This window comes from Ambystoma mexicanum, chromosome 6q, assembly GCF_040938575.1.
Source record: "Ambystoma mexicanum isolate Mex_15411 chromosome 6q, UKY_AmexF1_1, whole genome shotgun sequence".
Taxonomy (NCBI): domain Eukaryota; kingdom Metazoa; phylum Chordata; class Amphibia; order Caudata; family Ambystomatidae; genus Ambystoma; species Ambystoma mexicanum.
The window spans coordinates 1,032,563,069-1,032,583,634 of record NC_090937.1 but is presented as its reverse complement, the minus strand read 5'-3'; the positions used below and the strand labels follow the sequence as shown (position 1 = coordinate 1,032,583,634).

Genomic DNA, 20,566 nt, shown 5'->3' with positions numbered 1-20,566 from the left:
CTGAAGGCAATTTCTTGGAATGTCACAGGGCCCAATAGCTACTTAAAAAGGAAGAAGGTAATGATGCATCTAAGTCGGCAGAAAATAAATATAGCCCTAATACAATAAACTCACCTTATGAAGGTAAGCGGGGGGTAATATAGAAGAAGTGGAAGGGGGCGGTTTATGGGGCAACGTATTCGGCCTATGCCATAGGCGTGATTACCTGGGTGGCACTGCATGTCCCATTCCAGTTATTGCAATCGACAGTGGAAGAGGATGGGAGAATGGTGGCAATACGGGGGCTGGTGGAAAATAAAGAAATATGTATCGTAAACACATATACGCCCCGAATCAGGATACAGTGACATATTTCAAGACCCTATACAACAAACTGAGCCCGTACCTGGGGGAGGCGATGATTTGGGGAGGCGATTTTAACTGCACACTAGACCCGAGGATAGACAGGTCGGATAGGAAAGTAGATAAGCCCGCATTTGCGGCCAGGCCCTTGAGGATTTTGCTGACATACTTCCAGCTAGAGGACACATGGAGGGTACAACACCCACAAGATAGAGAGTACTCACATTATTCCGCCCCTCAGAACTTGTATACTAGGATAGGATACATGTTTGCCACACAAGACATCTTGGCAGACATAACATGAACCGAATAACAAAGCAAGGGTTCTGTCGAACCACTCACCTCTGGTTATAACATGGCAATACCGGCCCCCAAGACCTAGGATCCCAACGTGGCGGCTTAGAGCAGAAGCACTAAAAGACAATGTTTAGGGAGGACCTAAGAGAAGAGATAACACACTACTTTGAAGACAATACTGGAAGTGTTGACTCGGCTGGTACATTATGGCAAGCATTCAAAGTGGTGGTGACAGGAATAGCTATAGCCAAATCCAAGGGGCTGCAGGGAGGGATAATTAAAGAACTGCAAAAGATGGAGAGTGAGTTAGAGATAATGATGAGCAAGGGGAGCGGCACTAAGGAAGAGGCAGAAGGCACAAGCCAACTGCAACAGGAATGCGTAAAACACTGGGAAAGACTATGCAATTTAAACTATAAAAAATACGTAAAGAGACAGCATACAGGAGGAGACAAACCAGGGAGGATGCTGGTCTGGCTGTATAAGAGCGAGACCTCCAGATCACCGATCAGAGAAATAAAGGGGAAGAATGGATAAACAGTGGACACTCAAGAATTCCAGGATTATTGTAAACACTTGTATGAGCATAAGGGAGGGAGCGACAACGAGGAGATGATAGACATGCTGGAGGATATAGGCATGCCACAAATAAGCGCGGAGGAGCGGGTAGACCTAGAGGCCCCAATCACATTGGAAGCGGTGGTAGTGCAACTGCCCACCAGTAAGACCACGGGGGCTGATGGACTCCCCAGCGAGTTTTAGAAAATGTATAGAAATTAGGTGCTCCCCCAGCTGCAAGCAATATTAAACGAGGAATTCGAAATAGGGAAACTACCAGAATCCAATCCCTTAGAGAAGCAATTATCATCCCACTCCCCAAACCCAATAAGCCTGGTGAGGATTGCGGATCATACAGACCGCTATCAATGCTGAACCAAGACAGCAAAATACTCACGGTGGTGCTGGTGAACAGAATGAAACGGGTTCATAAGCAAACTGATACACCCGGACCAGTCCAGATATTCCTGCACGGGACCTATCTCTGATAACCTTAGAAGACTACACCGGGTTATAGAGCACACAAAGGAAGACTCGAGCGAGATTGCAATTGTATCACTTGATGCCATAAAAGCCTTTGACTCGGTCAAACAGCCTTGGCTAAGTGCAGCCTTGACCAGCTACGGGATAGGACCGGGGTACCGCAAATGGGTCAAATTACTGTATTGTGCGCCACTAGCCAGAGTCAAGACAGGAGCTATCATTTCGGAGAGATGGCAAATAAGCAGGGGCACGACACAGGGATGCCCATGGTCGCCAATGCTATACATATTAGCACTTGAACTGTTAGCGGTATACCTGAGATGGAAATATGAGGAAATAGGGATCAGCGTGAAAGGGGAACCACACCTAATTTCGCTGTATGCAGACGACATGCTGCTATACTTAAAACACCTTGAGGAAAACCTCCAATATATGCTAGAAGTGATGGAATGCTTTGCGGTGCTTTCCAGCATTCCAGTGAATCCCAAAAAAATCATGTATAGTCCCCAGGGAATGACTGCCAGTCCTGCCAATACCATGGGAGACAGACTCGTTCAGATATGTAGGGATAGACATTTAATCAGACGGTGGAGGCAGATCATCAACACAATACGGAGAAGGCGGTGGTAAACATTAGCAATTGCATGAGGTTCTGGGCCAAGCTCCCCTTGGCAATGATGGGGAGGGGGGCACTGTTGAAGATGGTGGTACTGCCGAGGCTATTACATTTCTTTGGGAACATACCACACCTATTACCAAAGCGGTTTTTTACTAAACTACAGAGTATATGCAGGGAATTCCTATGGCACGGAACTAGGAACAGAATTGCCCTTTGGAAGCTGCAAAATACGTATGATAAAGGGGGCATTAAGTTACCGAATTATGAGGTCTATTATCTGGCCAGCCAACCAACTGCAATATATAGCGAGGTGGCTATCGGAGGACCCGACCTCAGAATCGAGATTGCCGAGAAGTGAGAGTGCCCCGTTCTTTCTGAATTAAATAATATGGCTCCCTAAACCACAATTGAAAGAGCGCTCAGAGATGATGATATTGGGATGGAAAATATGGCGGAAAGCTGGTCAGGTCATGGAGAACCAAACCCTGTGTTCCCCGCAGGTGCAGTTAGTACCGCTGATGGGAGGAGATGGGCAATTAATGCAAATTATCCGAAGGTACTGGGAACCAGTTGGGACAACAACAATGGGAGACATGACAAGAAGGGGAAATAAAGGAATTTGGGACGCTGGTGGAGGAAACGGGGCTACAGGCAGGACAATATATTACATACAATCGAATGACACAGCGGATCAAAGAGACAGGGTCCGAAATAAGACTTGAAGAGGAACCTGATATAGACATTGAAACAATATATGACATAGCAGAAGGAGGGCATGAGATTTCCAGATTATATGCGCTATTGATGTCCAGGGTGGGGAAGTAAGTGGTCCAATTAAGACACGAGAGGGAAGAAGAATTAGGGGAACCCATGAGCGATGGGATGTGGGAATGAGCACAGGGCTATCATAAGAAAGTGTCCAGAAATGCAAGGCTACAGCAAATACAACTATATGTAACCCACAGAGCATATATGAAGCTCCAGAGAATAGCCAAATTTAAGAACATAGAACAACAAATGCCCCAAATGTGTAGAGGAAAACGCTGGGTTGACGCATATGTTTTGGGCATGCCCGGAAATTGGGAAGTTCTGGGCAGAAATAGCACAATAGCTAGACGAGAAAGGGGTCAAATTAAATGTGGAATCAGTGTGGGTATGCATGATGGGAGGGTTCCCCAGACCTCGCCAAATGAAGCACGTAAGCAAATTGAAGGATTTGGCATGTATACTTGCCAAGCGCAGAATAGCCATGGGATGGAAGGCATGTAACCGACCAAGGGTAGATGTTGGGGAAATCTTCAGAAATGGACTGAAGCGGAAACAGCAGTATGGCAGGAGGCGGGAGACAAAGGAGGGGAAGAAGCAGAATCCCCGATGGCCTGGAAACGTCTGATAGCCACCCTATATGAGCCCGCCCGGGACTGGTCTACAGACCAGGACTCGGCGGAAGATACTGGGGAAGAGAACTCAAATTGAAAATTACAGAGGAGGACGGAACGGAGTAGACTCTAGTCATTGATTGGCATAAGTAAAATGTTGAAATTGTGACATGTACTGCAAGTTTTGTTGGTTATAGAAATACAAATTATTTTAAAAAAACAAAAAAAAAAATGTATTTCGATTTTCCTCCACCCTTCATAGTGTCAAAGTACATTATCTGAGATTTAATGATGTTTAAACAACCAGCCATTGACCCCCACAATGAGACATGACCATGGTGGTATGTGCCTTTTTGTGACCTAGTCTTTAATGTGTAATTCAAGCCTCAGATTTAGAACCCTCTTTGTTGTTTATCAGATGGACATTCCAGAGTACACAGTGACCTCAAAAATCTCACCTCTTTAGCCAATATATCTTCTATCAACACACAGTTAAGCCTGCCTATCGACAGATCAAGCGCTGCATTTAATAGGTCAAAATACAGCTATGCCCAATGATAAATTGACCTGCGTTTGAGAAACGTCTATTCCTTTAGTGCCTAAACTCACAGGTCTCGGAACTCGCGGGGCAAAGCAGATTATGGTATTGGATGAATGGGAATGTGTGGCCACAAGGGGCAAATGTCAAGTGGTTATTTAATAAAGAAACATCATGACAGTTGCCGATCCCGCATACCAATTCGATGAGCCCAGCTGACTGATTGACCCAAGAAGCATCATCGCCACACCACGTGCTCCTGAGCCAAACACAGCCCTCCGATCCTATGGCACCCATCGGTGTTCGCCCCTGGTGACCAATCCCAACTGTTCATGTGCCCCTTAGGCCTTCCCTCTGTTCGATGAAGATAAAGCTGTATAAAAGTAATTTGTAACATGTTTCCTGCAGAGCGCTCTCGGCGCGAGCAGAGAACATTCTGCTTGCCCTATTTTAGATAAAGTTTGATATAACCAGCACTTGGTCTTGGTCTCATTCCCTCCAGGGATGTGTCCTGATTGACTTTATTGGGAGAACTGCATTTTTGGTGGCCTCTCCCTTTCACTACCATGGACCGCAAAGATCCTGGAAAAAGATAGTTACGACACAGTTGCAGGATAACTTTATTCTGGATAGACATCAATAAGGTTTCAGACACGGTCATGGGATGATGTATTACGGGCCGCTGATGGGGATTTGAAGCATGCCGATCATGCTCGATTTGTCAGCGGCCTTTGACACAATGGATTTTAAAAAAAAATACATTTTTATTAGTTTTACAACATGCATAACAATTTGCCCCTCCCCAACGCCCCCCCACTCCCCCCTGGTGCAGCCGAGGGTTCATCCAGCCCTTGGTGCGCAGGTTTGCAGAGTCATTCCAGATCCAGCGGGCACCATTGTGCTCTGAAGTCCTCCTTCAGGAAGTTCATAACCTCTCCCCAGTCTCTTCCAAAGTGTTGTACATTATTGTTCATTGCGTAGGCGGCCCATTCCAGGGCTACTGTCTCCCATACTTTGCATAGCCAGTCCTGAATGGGGGGGATATTTGTTGCGCTCACCTGGTATCCACAGGGACGCCACCCAGCCGGGTTACTCGCTGGTATGCTGCTCAGCTTTGCCCTGATGTGGTCTGTGGGGAAGGTTCTGCATGAAAATACAGGAGGACTGTGTTCAAGGCTGACCGACGGGGGCAAGTATCCTCCCTCCAGCCCCGTATGATTTCAGTCCCTCTGGCGTCCTCTCCTCACCTTGATGTAGAATTAGGCGTGCTCTCCGTCCTGCCTTCTTTGCAGGGGCGCGTTGTCTTTCATGGGCGAGTGCGGTCCAGTTACTTCACTGACGCCGGCACGTTTGATATTGTTCAGGTAGGTCTTATTGCTGTTCTTTAGTTTTGTTGCTATCCTGCATGCCTTTCTTTGTTTAAAATGTCTTTTTTCTACCTTCGGTATGCAGAGCTTCAGCGCAGCAAACTGGCTTGGTTGAGCCCCGCTGGTAAATGATGGCGCATTAAGAGCGCTATGATGCGGTAAGTAAGCACCACAAAGTCTTGCCTTTGCTAACCTGCGTTTTCCTTCCTTGTAGGTCGCAGTGTTCTTCAGCCAAGTGGAATGTCCGGAGTGGTGCCAGCCGAGAGGCGACAGGTAAGCCTTTTGAGCAGTTCGTAATTTGTAAATGCCTCTACTGCTTTCTTTAATGTTGCCTCTATCTTCCTCTTTCAGGTCGTTCTGTTCGGGAGGCGTGCAGATTCGAGGAAGCTGTCCTCAGTAGCTGCGAGTGTTTGAAGATGAAGACTGCAGGTAAGATGCTGCTGCTAATGATGTTCCTTTTGTCTCCTTGCAGGTTCTGCTTCTCCGAGGTTCGAGGGAATAGCTGGACACGGTGAGCGTCATGTTGCAAGCTGCAAAGTAACGCGAAGCGTGTTGTCTTGCTCGGGTGTGGTTTAAATAGCCCCAACAAAATAGTCCAGAAAAAGTAGTCCCTAGGCTACCACACCCAAAACACTAGACCGCATAGCTGGTTCTTAAGAACCAAGCTATGTGGATGCCTCCATGTTGGCTGACAATACAATAAAGTAGTTCCCAAGCACATTGTTTTTCATGGTGTATGAGCCTGGTGCCATAGGCGCCAGGACTGGCCCCATGAGGGCTTTTGAAGAGGATGCCAGGCTCCAGAGGCCCGCGTCCTGTCTCCACCTGGCCAATGGGTTTGCCAGAGGGGGTTTTGGACGTGGTTCGTGACAATATTGTTGCTCTTCCATCTCTGGGCAATGATGGTCATTGCAGCTAAGGTTAGACTGCTCTTGCCTTTTCTCAGTGCTTAGATTCATTGGAATCACCTTGTTCTTGAAGGGCCAGTAGCACCCGTTCTGGGGGCCTGTCCCCCTCCGTCCCGAATGTCTGATTAAGGCTCATCGTATTTTACTTCAGAAGGGCTCAATCTTGGGGCATTTCCACCATATGTGCTCCGCCGTGCCCCTGCCTCCGCAGCCCCTCCAGCACTCTCCTGACGTTGTGTTCGGGTACATGCTGTGCAGCCAGGCCGGCATGTAGTGCCACCCATACAGGATTTTGTACCAAGTTTCCTGCAGTTGTGGTGCTCTCGCCAGTTTATGTATCTTCCCCTCACAGTTTACCCCATGCCTCCCTCGTGATCTCTTGCCATAGTATTTTATCCCATCGTCGCATGTATGCCCATGGGGTAATCGGAGTGGAGTCCTGTAGCATTTTATGAAGATTAGATGTTCCCTTCGATCCATCGTTCGTCAATATGTATTTCTCAAATGATGTTACTTTCCTGGTGGCTGCTTTTCTGTTGTCCGGACTCATTACCCAGTGTCTCAGTTTCGCGCATCTCAGCCTCTACCCACTCTCCCAACCCAAAGTCTTGCTTACATGCCTCAAGGAGCGGACTTCCTCCCCTTGGAACAGGTCCCCTATTACCCTGCACCCTCTTTCCTTTCACTGCCCAAATGCTCCCTTTTCCATCCCCAGCGTGAAGTCGCCATTTTGAAATATTGGGGTGAATGGGGAGGGAAAGGTCATGATACCCTTCGTTCTGACCACCCTGTCCCATGTATCTGCCGCTAGTGCCGTTATGGTGTTCTCAGAAATGTGCTGGCCTATGTTGTTTCAGCAGCCAGAGCACTTCTCTGAGATCCTTAATTACCCTTAATTGTGTGGCTTTGTAGTTTATTTGGATGTCCGGTAGGGCCAGGCCCCCCTCCCTCTTCGGGGCCATGAGTAGACTGTGCACCCTGGGCTTTCTTCCCTTCCCAGATGAACTCAATTTATCATCTTTTTCAGATCCCTGAACACGTTTGCTGGGAGTGCAGTTGGTATTGCTTGGAAAAGATAGAGTCGGGGGAGAACTACCATTTTCACGACCGCTATCCTTCCTATCTATGATATTCTCAGGTTCCTCCATCTCTGGAATTCCTTTTTAAATTTCCTTCAGCATGGGGGAGGGTACGTTTGCAGCATACCCTCCCACTAGGTTCGGGGTGAGGCAGATTCCCAGATATCCAATTTCCCTTGGGGACCAGACAAACAGAGTGGACTCTTTCAATGCTTCCCAGTCTTGCCTTTTCAGTGAGAGGTTCTAGTTCCGACTTAGAGATGTTTATACGTAGGCCTGCGACTTTACGATTGTGCCCCCCAAAGGTTATCCCTTTGATCTCCTCAGTTTCTCATGCTGCCTGAAGAAGAGGTTCTAAGTATATTGCGTATAGCAGGGGGAGAGCGGGCACTCCTGTTTTGTTCCCCTACCCAACTGCAAAGGGTGCGCCATCTCCCCGTTTACTGACAGGCGTATCTGCGGGTCCCGGCAGTTTGCCTGAACCATTCTGAGGTAATCCCCTTCTAGGCCCATTGCTTCCATTACCCTAAATAGAAAGGACCACTCATCCCGGTCAAATGCTTTCTCTGCATCCAACGCTAGTAGGACCGCGGGGGTGTTTGTTTTCTGTACCTTTTCTACCAAGTTTGCCACCCTCCGAATGTTATCTGCTGTCTGCATTCCCCAATACGAATCTTGCTTGGTCTGGGTGAATGAGTTTGTGGAGGTGTCCCTCCAGCCTATTTGGCAATATTTTTTGTATATATTTGTGCTTCCACGTTTATAAGTGCAATGGGCCTTTATAATGTACATTCTGTAGGGTCTATTTGGGGTTTCGGGATCAAGGTCACCTTTGATTCCTCCATCGTGGGGGTGATGCGGCCTGTTTCTTTGAATGTGTTAATGAGCGGTGTCAAATGTGGAATTAACTTAGCTGCATACGCTTTATAAAAGGCCGCTGTATAGCCATCGGGCACCGGCGCCTTATTCGTGGGTAGTTTCATCACCACCCTCCTCACCTCGTCCTCTTATGGGTTGGCTCAGAGTTTCTTGGGTCAATCTGTCTATTCAGAGTAGTGTAAGCTTCTTCAGGAAGCGCTCTTGGCCTGGGCTGTGGGGGTTTTGGGATGCATAAAGTTCAGTGTAAAATCCTGCCAGACGCTCCTGTATATCTTTGTTATGTGTGAGGAGCCCTCCCTTTCCATCTTTTAGGGCTGCAATAGTGTTTTTCGTCACTGCTCCCCTCAGTAGACGTGCCAATATCGCATCCGTCTTGTTGGCCTTGGCGTAGTACCGCTGCCTAACAAAGAGGAGGGCTCCCTCCGCCTGTTCATGCACAGGACACCTAGTTGTGCCATTGCTTGCCTATAGGCCCTTTGCGCCCCTCTCGTGGGGGTTTCTGCCACTGCACTCCTTGCTATCTCCACTTCTGCCTCTAGTTGTTTCTCGAGTGCCTTCATCTGTTTGTGCCTTGGCGGCAATAAGTTCCCCCCTAATTGTAGCCTTGAATGCGTCCCATCTGGTGCTTTCCCTCACATCTGTGGCTTTATTCATTGTAAAGAAATTCTTGATTTTTGTCTCAATGTCCTGCCTAATCACTGGGTCTCTCAACTGCGTCCCTGGGCATTTCCACTCCCAAATATTGTGCGTCCGCCTCTGGAGCTCCAATGTCATGGAGACCAATGTGTGGTCTGCTATTCCTAAGGGTCCCGCCTCCACGTCCCTCACCTTGCCCAGGAGTGGCCCAGATATAGTCAATTCTCGATTGTGTGCCATGCACACTCGACAGAAAAGTGCATCTCTCCTCAACTCCCTCCAAACGTTCCGCAACCCAGCTTGTTTCCTTCTCTCATTTAATTCCGCTGAGGCCACTGCTCCCCACCCCCTCTGGTCCTTCCTCCCTGATCGGTCTTTGTCCTTCTGCCATGCCAGGTCAAAATCACCCATCAGGATAATGCAAACTCCTCTAGCTTTCCCATGAATTCCCTTAGGAATGCGTCCTGCCCCACATTCGGGGCGTAGACGGATGCAATTGTGTATTTGGCCGCCATGTGCGCCCCTCTCACCATTACATATCTACTGCACTTGTCTCTGCGGACGTCCTCCACTCTGAAGTCCATTGGATTTTTGCACGCTATTGCCACCCCACTTTCTTCGTGCCACTTGATGCATTGAAATATTTGGTCATAGCCTCTCATTCTCCGCCTTCCCTGGTCCCTCACCATTAGGTGCGTCTCCTGTAACCCCAGGACATATATGCCTTCCCTGGTGAGCCGCTCTAGTTTTTTTCCCTCTTCAGGGGTGTATTAAGTCCCCTGGCATTTTTGTCGCCCATTTGAATATTTAATGCAATGCTTCTCCTGCCTCTTGCCATTTCCCCTCTCCTCTGGTTTTGCCCCTCTGCTCAGAACCCCTGCCTGCCCTTCCAAGACACCTCCTGTTCCTCTGACTTCTGCTCACTTCTGCTCCCATCGGTGTCTGCGCCTCTATCTGTTTCCTCCAGCTGGTACATCTACTCCCCTCCCTGAAGCCCCTCTGTCTTCCCCCACCCCTCTTGGAAGTACTTACCCTTCCAAAATCTTCTCCTCACCTTACTCGGGCATTCCCCAACCTTTTTAATTCCCAGATGGTTGCTCCCTCCCCACTGCCCTGTTGCCACCTTTCGAGGCCCACCAACCTTTCATGATCACCTTTAGGACCCTCCTCGTTCCTCCGTTCCCTGCAATCCTCCCGTGTCCGCCTCCCTCTCCTTTCGTGGCTGCCCACTCCACTTTTCTTCTCCTTTTCTCTCCCACCATGGTCCATTCCCATAGTCTAGGTTTTGGTCTCTTGTCCGTGGCCTGTGCTCCATTTCCTGCATGGACCTCGTCCAAGCCCAGTTGCAACATGTCAGCCCCTTCTTGCGCCGAGGTGATGTGTTTTTGGCCTCCTTCCCAGTCAAACACCAAAGCAAACAGGAAGGTCCATTTGTATCGTATCCCCCGCTCATCGAGTACTTTGAGGATTGGGCCCATCTGTCGCCTCTTAATTAGTGTGCTGTTGGTCCTGAAATAATGCTATTTGTTGTCCTTTGTACATTACAGGTTCCCGTTTTCTTGCTGCCTGCAGGACTGATTCATTTTGAGCATACCTGGTGAATGCTGCCAGTACGTCCCTAGGTCTTGCAGCCGGGCCTTTATCCATCCTTCCTACTCTGTGGACGCAATCTAGTTCTATGGCGTCCGGGGTCTCCTCTCCCCAAATTTCCGCTAAAATGTTCCGAACCTCTCCCTTTAGCTCTCTATCCGACACCTATTCCGGAAGAATCCTCACTCTTATGTTGATGTGGGATCTGTTTTCCATGTCCTCCTTTTGAATCTCAAGATTCTGTGTGGCTATGTCCCTCTATGGCTGCGCTGTTAACCATTATCTTTATCCACTTCCTGCAGACCTTTTTCTAGCAGGTCCGTTCTTTCGCCCAGTTGTCTGATGTACTGTCTTATTTCCCCTAGCGTTAAGGTTAGATCCGATCTCATGAGTTGAAATAGCTCTTAGAATGTCTTTTACCAAGCTATCCTGCAGTGCTAGCATTTCTCCCCTGAAGTCCTCCCTTGACATGGGAGCTGATGCATCCGCATGCTTCGAGGTGTTGCTTCCATTAGTTCCTTTCTGACTCTGTTTGGCCATGTCCCTAGTGTCCTGTAGAGGCCAGAGGTTTGGTAGGGTGCCAGGTGCGTCTACCATAGCTTGTGTCGCCTTACCAACTCTCCCCTTGTGTTTTGTACACATAGTTCCCCGGAATCTGTTGGTGTTGCTCTCCCAGTGGGTTTCTGCACTGGCTTCGGTCTTGTTCTCCCTTGCCTGGTTTTGGGGCTTGAGTTGATTTCCCTTTGCCGTCTCAAAAGGGTCTCCCCCACATCCAATCGCTGATGTGCACTGGGTTCTCTCTTTAGGTACCCCTTTAGTCCCTGGCACCACCTCCCGTTCCTCCTTGGTGGGGTTGGCCACCCCCTTACCTCCCCAGGTGCGCCCTGTGGCGGGCCCTATTAGAAGCTTGGCTTGTGTGGGACAGTTTGCTTCAGGTGGGGGTCCAATGGCGGTGAAGCCCGCGTTTCTCGCTTCTCCCTCACCTGCTTTGCTCCACCCTCCCGTTATGGGCTGACGGTTGCCTCCTGGAAGGTTGCTTATTCTGCTATACTTGTATGGCGAAGAGTCCCCAGGGCCTTAGCGCTCGGCCCCTGGGTCTCCCCCCACTATGCGGTGGTGTCCGCTACCTGTGCTTCGCTGTTGGGCCCCAGCAGGCCCCATGCCCTGGTTTCCAGTGCTTGGGGGCGGGGGGCTGGGGGAATTTCGTGGTCTCTCTGCGCACTTACGTTGCCGCGTCTCACAGGGCCTCCAAGGCTCCCCTACGTGTACTGCTCTTTGGGCCTCTCCACTCACCGTCACCTCATCGCTGTGTCCTCCAGGCCCTCCAGTCTCAGCTCGAGGGGGAATGGGGGACCCAGCCGGTGCTTTCTGCTCGTTGCTGGCCATTTCTTGGTGGCGGGGTCCGCCTCCCTCACTGCCTCGACTCCTCCGATCGCTGGGGAAAGTGACTCCTCTGTTGCTTCGCTGGACTGTTCAGCTTCCTGGTCACAGTCCCCACAGCCCTTCAGCTGACAGCCGAGGTCCGTTGCTCTCGTGGCTGCTCCACCCTTCTTGGCTGGAGCCTGCTGTGTGGTGTCTCTGCCTCTAAGAGTGCCATCCCTTCTCGGGTCTTCTCCTAGTGAGGGTGTTTTCTCCATGCCGCTTCTCGGTGGAGCTTGGGTCGTGGGAACTCCCCTCCCCTTTAGTGAATGTCCTCACACCGCGCTTCCGATGCCCATTGCTGGCTGGAATTCTCCCTCTCGGTTCCTTGGTTCAGGGCCGCCGGCAGGCTCTTCGGCTCTTGGTGCAGCGTTCTCTTGTTGTATACTGCGATTTCTCCTCACACAGTGTCCCCACATTGTGGGGGTCCTTTCAGTGCTTTTTGCTGGCCCGTGAGGGGGAACCTTATTGCAGCCGGGGTCTGGAGAGCGCTGTCAGTACGTCTACACTGTGCTGGCGGCCATCTTGGAATTCAACAGTGGCTTTTGATCTACTATTACACAGACTGTCAGAGGTAGCCCAGGTGTCAGAAGATGCGCTGAAATGGTGTTCCCCCATTTCTACAGCATAGGACCCAAGTAGTTAAAACTAGGGGATAACTATTCTGATGACCTCCCTGTTCAATGCAGAGTTCCACAGGGGTCATCATTGTCTCCAATATTATTTAATGTGCATCTCCGACCTCTGAAGACCATTTTTTAAAAAAATTTGGCCTGCAATATTATTCCTATGCTGACGATACACAAATCTATGTTAGGCTAAAATCTGCACCTAAAGCAACTGACGAATTATTGCATGTGCCAACGTGATGAAAACTTAGATGACCGAAAGCGAGCAACAGCTCAACCCAAATGAAGTCATGGTGCTTGGCACAAAACATCTGCTTAAAAATTACCGAGACTCTAATGTTTGCCTGAAAATATTTAACACAGATACCCCCTTCTCTAGTAAGGTCACAAATCTTGGTTGTATATGACAAGCCTCATTGGACTATAAAACTTACGTTTTGGAAGTAGTGAAAGGGGTCTTCTATCAAATCAGACTTCTGAAACCCATTTATACCTAAAACTGAACGTGCAGGAGTTCAAATACATAGTCTCCAGATGGCCCAGAATGCGGCCGTCAGATTGATCTTTAATCTACCTAAGAGAGCCCTCATTTCTGTTTATCGAAGAACATTGCATTGGCTCCCTGTGAGGAGAAGGACTGAGTTTTGAATGCTGCGTTTGGTACATAAGCGTATACAGGGTTCTGCACCAAAGTATCTGGCATTAAAGATTCAACTCCATCAGCCACCCCGAACCCTAAGATCATCTGGTAAAAATGTGTTTGCTTAGCCCCCCCAATCCCAGTATGCTACTCGGGGAGACTGCTGCTTCTCCATTAAGGGCCCTTGCTTGGAGAACTCACTCCCAGCTGAATTGCGAAGCATCACCTCCTTTGCTATTTTTCATGCTACGCTAAAAACACATTTGACTAAATTAAGGAGGCCATTCGAGCTCATCAAGTCATCATCAGCACCAAGATGCAGCGTTTACTGCTTTGTTCTGCAAGGACATGCACATAATAAATACCAATATCACCAAGTTCTTAGACATTCACAACCTTTGAGACCCCCTACAAGCAGGCTTCCACTCCGGTCACTCCACGTAACTGCTCTCATGAAAGTGTCCAAATTCACCACCTATGCTAAGCACTCCAACCTATCCTCTAGCCTAATTCGCCTTGACCAGTCTGCCGCCTTGGACACCGCCAATCAGTCTGATCTCCTGAATTCCCTTTCTTCTTGGGATTTGTGATCAAGCCCTTGCCTGGATTGAATTTTACCTTGCTCCTCGTCAATTCACTGTTTCCTGAAGCAACAACACCTCTGAACTCACTCCTCCGTTGGTGTTCCACAAGGCTCCATCTTGGGTCCTCTCTTCTTTAAACTCTGCACCTCTGCTCTTAGGGCGCTAATCTCCTCCTTTGGGTTCTCTAACAAACTCTTGGTGGAGGACAATCTTCTCTTTTTCTGATCTCTCTATCAGAATTTTAACTGTCTCTCTGCCATGAAATATTAGATGGCTTTGCACTCTCTGATGTTAAATTCTACCAAAACAGGGGTGCTCCTCCCTGCCAAAAGCACACTCTCCCTCTCATCTATTCCTCCGCCTATCCAGTTCCCACCTGACCCTCTCCCCTACTCCGGCTAGAAACCCTGGCGTCATCCAGTACCATTCTCACACTAACAGCAGCTCACCTCAACCTCCTAAATATTAGGAAAATCTGGCACCTCCTTCCCTTCAACACCACCACAACGCATCTCTTAACTCTTCTCTAAAATGGACTACTGTGCCACTATCCTCTTTCGTCTCCGTAGCTATGCTTTCTGTCCGCTTGACAATATCATTAATTTAGCTACCAGGATTCTCTTTGAACTCCCTCACTTCACACCTACTTCCTCGTACCGTCACCAGGATGGATGGCTGATGATGCAAAACTGGGCCAGATTTGAATGTCTTCTCCCGGTTCACAAATCTATCCACATTAAGGCACTATATCCAACTCTACAAGCCTTCCTGTAATCTACGCTCTGCCTCCTCGGCTGCCCGCGTGGCTCCCCGCCCTCCTTTTGCCTTCGCTATCCTTCTTGCTCCACTTGCATGGAATTCTCTTCAACCAGACATCCGATAAACAGTCCACACAGATTTGTTCAAAATCAAACTAAAAGCCTACCTCCTCGCCTCAGAGTTACCCTCTTAACTTAGCTCTGATCTGCCTGCCAGCTAACGTGTTTCCCTTGTCTCTAACCTGCCTCTGTCCCTCACATCCTCTGCCTCCACTCTAGGACTTCACCCATCATGGCCACATCCTGAGCACAGCTGGCCGTGCCACCTACTCACACTTAATATCCAATGTTTGTTGTCCTTAATCTATGCATGTACACTTTGTATTTGCCACCTGTGACTGTTCCATTTAATCCCCTCCACCACCGGATCAGAATGTCCCTCAAACTCCCCCCATTGTAAGAAACTGATTTTTGTATTATTTATTTTACTCTTTTGTGATCCAAAGAGCATAGTATATATATATATAAAAAAATATTGTCCTATGGTAGGACAGGGGTGCTTGACCCCAATGCGATTAGATCACCCGACAATACTCTTGTGGAGTACTAAGGTGGCCGCTGCAATTTAGTTTTGGCTTACCCAGGGGTGCGCAGCTCTCTTAAGTCAGAACAATAACACATAGTGTTGAAATATTAGTGTCCTATCTTTATTAATTATGGTTCTGGAAAGCATATGGAACAAATTCCTAAAGTATAAACTACAAATGATGTGGGAATATGCAAAGTAAGCAGTGTCGGGATGAGGCAATGTAAAACCCTTTCTTACACGTTTGTGGCCCTCCTTAGGAAACCATAGGCGAAAAAGTAAAAGTGACGCAGCCAACAGAAAGTCTTCAAAACCTAATCATGACGAGTCCTTAGACTCCAGGCAACCCTACGCTTTGACAGAAAATTATCCATGGTTCGGCTAAGAAAAATTCTTCAAACCTAATCTACAAATGGCCACCATTCCTTCTGGGAAGGCTCTTGAAGGGTCCTCACAGTACAGACTCCTCAATCTTCCTGCTTTTATTAGCTCTCGGATTACCTCTCGAGTGGTTCTTTGGTTCCTTGTAAGAGGTTCCTCCTTTCGTAGGACCTCGGAGCCTCTAGTATCTAGAGCATTAACAACAGGTCTCCTCCAGACCGTGGGTGTTTCAGAATTAAACTTCACCTGGTATTTTTCACTCCCCTCGTTTAGGGTCCTTTTCTGACAACCATATTATATACGGTCACCCTCTTGCCATGGAGGCCTCCCTCTTATTAGCACAGGACCATCAACTAGTTCCACCTTGTTCCAACCTGCTAGTGCTCTGGTGTATAGGGCTCCAAGTTAACCCTCTATATCGATGTTGTAGGATGGCCAAAGTGATGGCTGGAAGTTTTGGAACTAATCGTAACCTCTGGCATTGCTCTGGGCCACCCTCCAGACCATTGTTTTTCAGCCTGCCAAGCCATTACAGAAGGGGAAAGACCACATGCAAATCAGGCTGAGGGGCAGTCTAGCCCGAACTGCTAGGTCACATCCCTTCTACACAAGACCACAAGCATCCCCAGTCATGTTGCAGTGAGGAGCAGCTTGGGTCTCTAGGTTGTCCAAAGCAAGCACTGTACTGCAAGTAAGTGCAGTCCACATGTATCCAGAGGTGATCATAGAATGGATTGCATTCACCACCTCCACTCCCCCCTCCGAGCTCCTCCCTGCCTACTCCTCTTTTTCATTCTTTCTCCCTTTCACTGCTTCTGTGCAATCTACACGTGCGCCTGCCTTCTGAATTAGCTAAGGCCATGGTTTTTGTTTCCGGGTTTCAGATTGGTTATCTATATGTACTATTTCTAACGGAAATGTAAATCCTAGATTTCGGTTTTCTTCTTATCGGTTAATTGTGATATTTCCCTTGCACGTTTTCTCCGAATCTATAAAATGCAGTCTGTATCCTTGTGCCATCTTTGAATTTCTATCGGCACATATGCTGGGTTCCACGTGAGCAGAATGAAGCTCCATGACTGGTCAGCTTTCCTCTGTTGCAGCAACCACAGTTCGCCAACCTCCTTTGATGGGGGAGTTGTGGAACTTCTTTAGTTGGTCTCATAGGATTTGCACTTGTGTCCAGGAACACTACGACAGTCATCTAATAAAGTGCTTCCTTTAATGTACTGTGTGGAGCAGGTTTTATAGACTCGTAGCCCTACACTTGGCTATTTTGTTTTTGGCCATCCCCTTGTTTAGGAAAGCCTAAAAAGAAGGTCTAAAAATTAGCGTTGTGCGAACATGGGCTCACTGAGCGTAGACCTGCACTCTATGTAGTGGTTTTGCCCGGCTCCTTTCCCTCTACAACCTAATACACATTTGTATGGGTGGACCAGATAGGGACAGTCTGATTGGCTGATGGCCAAACACGTGAGTATCTCCCTTTTTTTGTGATTAGAGGACTAGCTTAAGCCAGAGCACAAGTTAAAGGGTATATCTAGGGTAGGCCGTGAGCAATCCTCAAATCTGGTGAGTTGCATACCTGCGTTGCTGGAGATTCGCCAAGAAGCTATGCTTTTTAGCACCAGTTTTGGTCCCATGTCCTGTACTTTAGCTTTGATTTCATCTATTAGCAGCTGGACATCCTTCCTGGGCTGTTCTGGCTACATGTCCCGTGCACGATTTGTCTGCTGTCATCTAGTCCTACTCTTCCCTGTCCCAGTACTCCTTCCCTCACTGACATGGTTGAATGGGGCTCTGACTTCGTTATGCTTAACTGAAGACATTCGGGCTGGCAGGGAGTTATATCCACCAAAACAGAGGCGGGACACAGGAAGAAAATAATAGAAGGTTTGGGGGGGGGGGTGAATGTGGGAAACCGCATGATATGTACTGGGACGAGGAAGAGTAGGACTGGCAGTAATGAAGTGGGAGGACTATAAGATATTGCACCGTTTTGGTAAGTTTCCCAAAGTGTATTTACTCGAAGAGACTCTGGCTGAGACTGGTTTTATTGGAGTATAGTATGAAGTGTAGGATGTTCACTTAAGAGTTTCTTTTAAAAGACAGAACATGAAGTAAATGTATCCATATATTTAAAGGAACATACACAACTACTGCACATGTAAGGAGTGCATATTTATATAACGTTATCATTTTCGCTTTGCTGTAAGACATTGGTAGATGGATGGGTAGTGATGGAAATGGAAACTTTAAAGGGGGATTGCACACGGGGGTGGAGCAGGGACTCATCTCACCAATATGCCAGAGGTAGCAAAATAGACCTCACACAACCCTTGACCTCTGATGACATCACAGGAAGTGATGTAATTTTACCTCACCAAGAAGTGATATCACGGGAAGCAATGGAACATGATCCTTCACCCCTTGACAAAACAGTAAGTAGCATCGCATAGCACGGTTTCTAAGTACACTACGAAAAATATGGTTACGATATTACTGTAAATTGATATACATTTCATACAAGAACGGATCACCACATGTATCATTAATAAAAGTGGATATAGGTCCAAATGATAATGATGTTTTATTATCTCGCACTTACGCTTAAGGGCTTCATATATAACAAACGTACATACAATATCCCCCAACCTGAGTCGAACCTGCAGATCACACACACAGAGGAGGGGCAGAGCTGGCAGTTGAACTCAAATCAAAAGGGAATGTTCAAAATAATAGTTTCAAAATGGGGCAATTTCTTTAATGCTGCTTCTTTCCACTCTCCACACTGTCCATACATTCCACTTGAAATCGCTTCTATGGCAGTGGTGCGCCAAAAAGACTATTGGTAATGCCGTGATTTTTAGTACACTAAGGGATCCATAGACACGCTCTACAGTAGAAGACTACATGGGTAGCTCAGCAGGTTCAGAGACTGCTGCTGAGATTTTATATATTTAAAACTGGTTGTTAATCGTATTACTTTTTGCAATTCCAAGTGCTTTAAAATGTATTTGTCCATGGGTTGGGCTGGTGCCTTGCTTATAGTGAGGGCAGGGGCAGAGATCAAAGTGGGAGGGGGAACTAAAGGGTACTTCTCGGGGACACCAGTCATCGTTCCCTTCCACAATACCGTTCCAGGACAGCCACTTTTCATCCCCATTGGGGGCCACAAACCTGAGCCCTGCTGATAGCAGGTGCTATGGTGCACTGGCTTGCTATCTCGAAGGTGCTGGAAGGGAATTGTTTATTTTAATAAGCTGCTTGGGATACAAACCCCATTCCCAAGCAGCCAACACCAGCTTGATTGCGATCTGCGTTTGAATGGCTGTATGCTCAGACTTGTGAGTAGGCAATGGGAGGGGTGTGTATGTGACTGACCGTGTACTTTAAGAGGTGTGAATGGAAGATGGTGAAGGGGAGGCTGCATGAAGGCGCATGCGGAGTGGGACAATGGCACACTAATGGCTGAGGGGGATAATGACACTAATGGATGCCATTTTAATGCATTTTCTTTCATTCTGTTTTCTTCAGTCTTACTAGAACTATTGTAAAAAAATAAATAAAACATTTGTAAAAAAATGTTGCAGAGTGGAGGAAATGAAGGGGCAGGTATAGGGTTTGAACGGAGGCAGGGGTGAAGGTGAGTATGGGGGCGTGGGCAGAAAAGGGGGGAAACATAGTTCTACTTTGTTTTCTTTTTTTTTTTTCTTAACACTTCGACCACTGTGCTGGGGGTATTTCTGACTCTGTAGTGAAAATCAAAGTTGCCACTCATGAAACCACAGTTTAATTAACACAAAGGAAGGGGCACACAAATCAACCCCCCGCCCGCCCATAGTCATGGCCCATTGATTCCAGTGGTGTCCCTTTCAGACTACAAGAAAGAAACAGGGCAAGCAAATAAAACCTACAAACGCGCGAATAACGGCTGGAGAAAGGAGCACAGAGCAGATTTGTCGCCGAGCCTCCGGCTTCCCTCTTTAACAAAAGTGCCTAAAGCATAAATGAAATTTGCGCCACAAGTAATCTCTGACTCCCCAGTCTGTAATAACGAGCGGCTGCCACTCGATAACATTTGTCCTTGGATCAAGCTGCTCGCTCGAAGCCCCATCAAACAGCATCGTGAAAAACATAATTCTCGCTGTGAGAACTTACCACGAAAGCAGGCCAACAAACGCGCCCCCGGGACCAACGCAGTGAGACAAACTTCAACCTGAAAGGAACTCAATAGAGAACAGAGTCCCGCGCAGGTGTCCAATCACGGCGCAATGGAACCCGCTGCACCTGTGCATCCAGCGGGGAGCGCATGCCTCGCGCACATCACTGCGGCCAATCAGGGCAGGCACAGGCACTGGGCGCTAGATCAGATCAGCAAACGGACGTGATCGCCAAAGGGCCACTGTGTGAATATGGCGCACGCAGTAGCGTTGCGCGATACATGGGATAGCTGGGACTTAATCCATTAGATTTACTAAATCTATCGATCACTCGAGTCGCAGCAGTTGTCAGCTGGACACGAAAAAAACAGTGCTTCGCGTGCGGTACACTATTTAGGTGAAAGTACTAAGAAACCTGAAAAAGACGGCCTGTTCTACCAAAGGAGTGGCCTAAATGATGCCTGTGTGTTTTCGTACTTGGCATCAAAGGGAGTACAATCTATTTTAAAGGGCGTGTTAATTAATCAGCAGTGATATTGTACAGTTCATACGTGGGTGCATTTATTGAGAATGGGTGAATATGTAATTGGGGTGGGGTGGTTGAGTAGGTGTATTTTGGGTGTATGATTTCTACATGATGTGTACTATGCACGTGTTATTCACACGATTTCTGTCAGATCCCAGGTTTGCTTTCACGTGTTGAGATGCTCTGTCCCCGTGCCAGGCATTGC

At 47.9% G+C, this 20,566-nt stretch overlaps 1 protein-coding gene across 1 annotated transcript in view; it reads right to left on the bottom strand.

Annotated features, from left to right (window-relative positions):
- Positions 1–20,203, bottom strand: part of LOC138516437 (general transcription factor IIE subunit 1-like) — a 427,511-nt gene extending 407,308 nt beyond the window's left edge. The window contains exon 1 of the mRNA XM_069631559.1: positions 19,834–20,203. The gene's annotated coding sequence lies outside the window, so the exon portion shown is untranslated. The remainder of the gene's footprint in view (positions 1–19,833) is intronic.
- Between the last annotated feature and the right edge of the window lie 363 nt (positions 20,204–20,566).